Source organism: Arachis ipaensis, chromosome B09, assembly GCF_000816755.2.
Source record: "Arachis ipaensis cultivar K30076 chromosome B09, Araip1.1, whole genome shotgun sequence".
In the NCBI taxonomy this organism is placed as follows: domain Eukaryota; kingdom Viridiplantae; phylum Streptophyta; class Magnoliopsida; order Fabales; family Fabaceae; genus Arachis; species Arachis ipaensis.
Genome location: NC_029793.2, coordinates 124499821 through 124507332, shown reverse-complemented (window position 1 = coordinate 124507332; position 7512 = coordinate 124499821). Strand labels below are relative to the sequence as shown.

The 7512-nt window shown below is 34.0% G+C and overlaps 2 long non-coding RNA genes across 2 annotated transcripts; both read right to left on the bottom strand.

The window, feature by feature from the left end:
* Positions 145-3283, bottom strand: LOC110267375. The gene is made up of 3 exons (XR_002354893.1): positions 2483-3283; positions 2229-2379; positions 145-520 (listed from the first exon to the last, which is right to left on the bottom strand). It is a non-coding gene; the product is annotated as an uncharacterized LOC110267375 (long non-coding RNA).
* Positions 6671-7113, bottom strand: LOC110262405. The gene is made up of 2 exons (XR_002354892.1): positions 6989-7113; positions 6671-6890 (listed from the first exon to the last, which is right to left on the bottom strand). It is a non-coding gene; the product is annotated as an uncharacterized LOC110262405 (long non-coding RNA).

Genomic DNA, 7512 nt, shown 5'->3' with positions numbered 1-7512 from the left:
TTCATATAAATATATATTATTTTATTTATAAAAATTTATAAAATCTAATAAAAAATATTATATAAAATTATAATTCAAATTTTCTGCGTATCATGCAGGTCAAAATCTAGTAATATATTAATTACGTGATAGTATGAAACGATAATTGTAACAACCCAACATTCAATACGTCATGATTGTACCAAAAGTAAGGTGTTACTAACCGGTTTTCCTTACTAACCATTTAATATTGAGCCTTTAGTTCGAACTCGCATTTCAATCTTTAATAAAATGCTAGAAAGTTGTTTATAACTCATTAAAAATCATATATCAGATATCACCAATTAACAATAATTACATAATTACTAATAATAATAAATCTTATACAAGTAAGTCAAAATAAAACTCAGGTGCAATACATATCCCTCTGTATAAAATAAAAATCTTAAGCAACAAGCGAGGGAATTCTATAAAGGTAACACAACGCATAGATAAAGTCAATAATCGCCCGCAGCTTCAAACTGAGTCTTCGAACCTATCACTGAAAGGGTGGAAGATTTTGGGGTGAGAACAAACCACACGTTCTCAGTAGGGATGGGAATACCATTAAAGTAAAGAAATACTTGCAAATAGAATTAATTCCATTATAAAGCAGTTTATTCTTAAAATAGCTTTTGAAGAAGTTTGGTGGAAGACTTATTTTAAAAGGTGTTTAAAGAAAATTCATTTAACTTACAAATCAGAAGGATTAATAGCTTAAAGAAACAAAAGGACCAAAGACGTGCTTAGTGACTTTCTGTCCAACTTACTTCGCTCACTACTACATTAGAATACTCAAGTGACACCTAGTCTACCTGCCCCAACCTTCACTACCATAAACCATGAACCACCCTCTTCACGCCTCCACCGAAAAGGATTTCTCAGATAGACACACACAAACAAAACAAACAAAGAAAATCACAGATATGATTCAAGTACAGCAAGTAAAACAAGTAGCAGATAAACATGGCTAAGCAATTAGGCAAACCAAAACAACTGCACATTCAATCAAAACATACAAATGCATATGATGCATGCCTGTCCTATGGCTGATGAGGCTCATCTGTCGGTTATCCAGCCAACCCGACAAGTTTGAATTGTCCTTAGACTGTCCCCCGACGTGCATCCCCAAGAGTCTATGCATAGCTTTTTCTCAAATAATCAATATTTCTCAATAGGGGTAACATTCCCAGAAATTTATATAGTGTCCGGTCACACTTACGTCGTAGGGTCAACAGAGTATCGAGTCTCAACCTGGTACACGTGGTGGCAAGCCACGGTACTTTACCCAGGGAAACTCGTATCTCAGATAATTCAAATAAATAAGCCATAAGAGTATTTCAATCATAATTCATCAAGAATCCACATCATTCTCAACCATGTTTCTTTCATCACAAATCTTGTCATCAATATCATAACCAACGTCATCAATCTCAGTCATCACCCCACAACACTATAACCAGAATCATCACCAGATCTCAAACAACCCAATTGTCACTAAATCCTACCTCAATTTCAAGGACAACCCTCAAACAATTCACTAAGTTCGCCTCCAAACCAATACCACACATATTTCATCATATTTCTTAAAATAACTTTCTCCCTCTTAACTGTTATGTTCAATTTCATTAAAAACTTTAAACTCACCTTTTTATTCCCAAATCCTTAAATTTATACTCAATTTACTATTTTAAAGTATTTTTCTAGTTAATCAAATCTCATTTCATCATTAGAAAACAAATGGGTTTTAAAACCACAAGTTAACCAAATCATAAAAAAATACAAGTCTCTTTAATGATCTTTAAAAACATTCAAAACATACTTCTCTTATTAAAGATACTTAAATCAAAACCATCTTCGAAATCACAGTCAAAACTTCTTCGAAATTCTTAAAAAAATTTCGGCAGCACCTCCCCTAAAAATTGGAATTTTCCACCCATTACGAGTCCCCTCTTTTCAACTTCGGCCCAATCAAAACCATTTTGCATAATCAATAAAAGATCATTTTCAAACCAAGGTTCAAAATTAACCTGTTCAATCATTTTTTTGCCAGAAACTCAAAAAAATGATAAATCAATAATCAATTTAGCCACCATTTCAATCACAGCAGAAAGTCATTTTCAGCACAGAAATTAATTCACTTGCATTAATCCACTAAACTCATCAGGTATTCAACCCCAAAATATGTTAACTTTTAAACAAACCCCTACCTCAAAGTGTCGAAATCCAAGGAAATCAAACGTGACGATTCCCCTTCCCTTTTCGTTTCATGGCTGCAGCGACAATAAATCCACGACGGTAATGGTAGTTACAGCAGAATAGAGAATCCAAATTAAATAGGTATCGAAAGTGAACACAGCCCTGAGAATTTCAAAACAGGGCATATACTAGAATTAAATCAAAAGAAGCATGGGAATGACAAAAAAAATGTGCAAATGGAACGTAATCAAGGAGAAGAGCAAACCAGAATTGAAGTAGCAATATCAAACTTATCAACAGCAAATCTAACAGTTTTCTGATGACCTCAACACCACCATAAAGGTCCTAACAACAAACAGGAAAACAGAGTAGTAGTACTAAACAGAGACATAGGTTCCCTTAGCTAGAACAGGAGAAAGACAGAGAAACAGGATGAAACCAAGACAAGGATTAAAGCTTACAGTCTCAACAATGGAGGAATTGGGACCGAATCAACCACTTCCATGACAGCTCTGGGAACACAGCAACAATTTTGATCCCAATTGACAGCAGTGGCGGTGGTGGCGTCTTCGATGGTGGTGGCTAGTGTTCCGATCGGCGGCAGGACTTGGCGGTGGCTTGGCAGGAGCGGTGCGATGGAGCTGCCACGAAGCCCCCTGCTCTCTTTCCTATACGCGTTTCCTTTCCCCCAGCTCAAACCGGCGGCGGATTCAACCCCATCGATGACGGCAAAGGCTCCAAGGCGGACCGACAGCGACGGCGACGGCTCGGGCTAGATGGACAGCAGCAGTGGCGACATGCTTCCCAGCGAGGACGATGGATCCTGTTCGGCGATGGCGATAGTTTGCGACGACAGGGACGTTCCTCCGCGACGGCACTAGCGCGGACTTCGCGAACGGCGACGGCGGGGTTGACGGCGGCGAGCTTCTCCTCCCCTGGCGCTCCCTTCCTTCTCTTCCGTCGGTGAGTGCGGAGCTGTGCGTGTGTGTTGTATCAATGAGAGGGTAGTGAGGCTGAGTATGTGTGGAGCTGAGGTGAAGGTGTGTGAGGGGGTAGCAGCACTGAATTAGGGATTGTGGGTGAGTAGTGTTATAATGAAAGGGATGAAAGAGGGGTGGCGGTGCAGCTAAAGCAAAGGAGTTTAGGGTTTAATTTAATTTAGGGCAAAGCAAATGTGAAATAGGGGTTTTTAGATAAATTAGAATTTGGTAATTTTAATTAAATTAGAGTATAGAGTATCAATTAAAAATCTCATTTAATCCATTAAAATTACATTGAAAAATATTATTTGATTGTCAACTTATTGATTGGCATTTAATCATGTATTCTAATTTAAAATTAAGAATAATATAATTAATTTTCTTTGTTTATAAAAATTAAAGTATTAAATTCCAAAATCTCAATTATTTAACTAAATCGTATAAAATTCTTATTTTATTATAACTGTTAAGCTGTATAATTTAAATATAGAAAATTATTCAATAATTATAAAATTAAGTAAAATTTCTAATTTAATTATCAAAAACTTGATTTAATTACTTTTAATAAAATAATTTCTAAAAATAAAGACTTTAATGAATAAATAAATTGAAATTAATTCATTATAATATTTTTCGAAAATTCTGGGTCTTACAATGATAGTTGCCTAATTACGAATTAGTGAGAACCCAGGATGGAAATATTGATGCATGGAGATTAAGATTTCTTAGTGAATTTCATATTGTCTTAGATTGTATTTATTTGGCATTTTTACTGTACTGGGAACCTATGGATTGGAGGTTCTCATTCTGTATATCTCTTTTATTTTTCAGATGTAGGTCTTAGTGCTCAGCAGTGAACTGTAACTCATCTGAAAGACAGTAAAGTTTACTTTGATTTCTGTTTTGTATTTTGTTTAGCATCTCTTTTCTCTTATTTTGGAAAACTTATATCATGTAGTTGTTTCCTATGAAAAGTTGCCTATAAAGGAGTACGATGTATTCGTGGAGAGACAGGTTATGTTTATCAACTGTTTTACTTCTGTAACTCTAGCTGGTTTAAACTCTACTGCCGAGACTAATAGATATTATACATATATATTTATACATGTCTCCTTATTCTATTCTTCCGTTAAGTTCTTATTTTTCTCTACTTTATCGATCGGGCGATGTTCGATACGTGTGTGTTTGTGCTCGCGATTTTATTTTGTTCCTTTTTCAGGCTTCTCGATTAATAAATAAGGCAGAGGCTTCAGTTGCGGTGATGGACCTTCGGCGACGGTGGAGGAACGGCGGCGACGACGGTTGGGCACGGCGGTGACTCCACACGCGATGGTGATAGCGACGACTTCACCTCCTCTGCATGCGAGCTCTCTTCTCTGTCCATGGCTGTCGTTCGCGCTCCCTTCTCCCTTAATAGCAACACGACGACGGCAAGGCGCAGGGTCAGACTCGGCAATGGCGGAGAGAACAGTGGCGGTGACGGATCCAGAGGCGACGGCTCTGCTCAACAGTGACGATGGGAGCTTCGAAGATAGTAACCTTCGGCCTCCTCAGTCGGTGGCATGATGGCGGCGGTTCGGGCAGGACGGCGCCACGAAGCAACTCGGCAAAACGGCGGTTGGCGCGACGGCTAGATCTCCGTCTTCTCCCTTAGACCTCTCTTCCTCTCCTTTTCTTCCCCGACGCAACCCTCTCTTCCTCTCTACTTTCTCGGATCTCACTCTCCCTTCCCTACTTCCCCTTTTTCCATTTCCCTTCTCTTTTTTCTTTCTTAGTTTAATCTGAAGCTATGCTTCTTTTGGGAGAAAGGGGGAAAAGTGTGGCGGTGGTGGCTAGGGGTTAGGGTAGAATTAGGGTTTAATTTGGGACAAAAGTGAGATTAAGAATTTTGGGTAAATTGGGGTTTGGTCAATTTTAATAAAATTAAAGTATATTATATAAAATTGAAATCTAATTTGATCTCTTAAAATTATTTAAAAATACTAATTAATTATCAATTTACTAATCAGCTTTTAATCACGTATTCTAATTTAAAAATTAAAAATAATATAATTTATTTTTTGTTTATAAAAATTAAAATATTAAATTTTAGAATTTCAATTATTTAACTAAATTGTATAAAATTCTTATTCTTTTACAACTGTTAAGCTGTATAATTTAAATATAAAAAATTATTCAATAATTATAAAATTAAGTAAAATTTTTAATTTAATTATCAAGACTTGATTTAATTACTTTTAATAAAATAATTTCTAAAAATAAAGTTTTTAACAAATAAATAAATTAAAATTAACTGATAATATTATTTTTCGAAAGTTCTGGGTGTTACAATAATAATTAATCGTACATCTCGCATTATTTTAACTAAAAATCAAATGATAATTGACGATATGAAGGGACGTGTATAAACATTTTAAATACGTTGTGCAGATATACATAAAGTGATAAAACTTAATTATATGTTTACAAGGGTTAACTCCGTCCTAATTAATAATATAATTATTTTAGCATATATTGAACTGTACAAATAAATAATTGATGATCATCACGTAATTTGTTTTATAAAATAACAATTTTATTAACTATTGTACGGTACCTTATATATCATTTAACTGAATATATGATACTTATTTTAATTTTCGAAATTTATATTTTCTTTGTTATTGGTTTACGGTTTAATTCAGTTTGCGCCTCTTAAACTATGTTCATCAAGAAATTTGATCTTAGAGTTACTTAAGCACCCTAATGTTATTACGAGAGTTTAGTATTAAGGGAGAAAAAAAAACATAATAATAACAGTGTAGACTGTAGACTCCTTTCCAATCTAAGAAAACTATTAACTTTTCCACAATTGATGAATCAAACATTCCAACTTCAAAGGATAATGTGTGTAACATAGTACCTAATATGCTTAAGATAAAGTCATATATAGAGCACTTATGAATATTAATATAACTTATCTGAATATAAAACAGGGTTGAAAAACAAGATAAATAATGCTCTATGCTTATAGTGTTTCAATATGATGATATCCCAATGATGGTAATTGAAGTATGTCATTTTGTTAATACAATAATTGCATTATTATGAGTATATGTTCAACAAGTATAAGCAAAGTGAACTCTTTCAACTCTCCCACATTATTTGTTTATAAAATGATATTAGCATCCATTATTGGCGAGCTCTTATCCACACACCAATTATTATATCCATTGTAACCCTCTCAGTCCACCAAATCATGAAGCCGAATATTCTAATCTTCACTGGTTTTCATGCAACCTTAAAGTATATTGTATTGTAAATCACAACTACCAGTTGAAAAACAGAATATGTAATTTTGCTTCTATACATTAATTGGGACTATACGTAAAATCAAAGACAAACAAAATTAAATGAAACTACATAGAAGACAGATCAAGGTGACTAATAATAATTCCCTATAAGACTATATATTAAACAATATTATACTAATCCCCACCCGTTTGTATTTGTAGCATCTTAATTATAACCGTGGCTTCAATCAACACTTGAATTTGATCTTGAAACAGATATGTTTTATTTAACACCCTTTGGACCAAAAGTTGCAACAGCATCAGCCACTGTGAGAAATATTTTATCTTCTCCAATTAGATCGGTAAGCTTGGATGCATGGAGCTTCTCTATTACAACTGGCCCCGGATTCGCCAATATAAGCTGTTTATATAAACACACATGAACATAATTAATACAATCACAATTGTTTTGTACATGACATCAGCATTATTATTGTTGTGATATTATTATCATTATACCTGAACTTCTCTTTTCTGAAGGGTCTTGTATAATTCTTCAAAGGCATGGATGCCACTTGTGTCAATATCAGTAACAGCTGCAATGTGACAAGGTCAATTATAATTAAGTTCATGCATCAGAATTACTATCATTAATAATGACTTGTTGGTAGAAAGAAAGTCTTACATGACATTTCAACAATGAGATTCTGTATTCCCGGTAATTCACTTTCTGTCCTTTGAGGGTGCGTGTGGTTCAAAGATTAAATTTTATTACTAGAAATGTCATTCTTAGGAATATAATACCTAGGAATAAGATTACTTGAAATATAGGATACCTATGTTTGGTTATAAATTTTAATGTCTTGGAATGTTATGTAATAATCCTAGGAATGACTAAATTTTTGTTTGGTTGAATTTAAATTTTTTGGTCATTATGTAATATGTCAAAATTACCCTTACTCATTCAAATTAAAATATTAATGACTAAAATTAAATATAAAGCTAATTAAATATTATTATTTTTTACATTATTTTTTTTAATT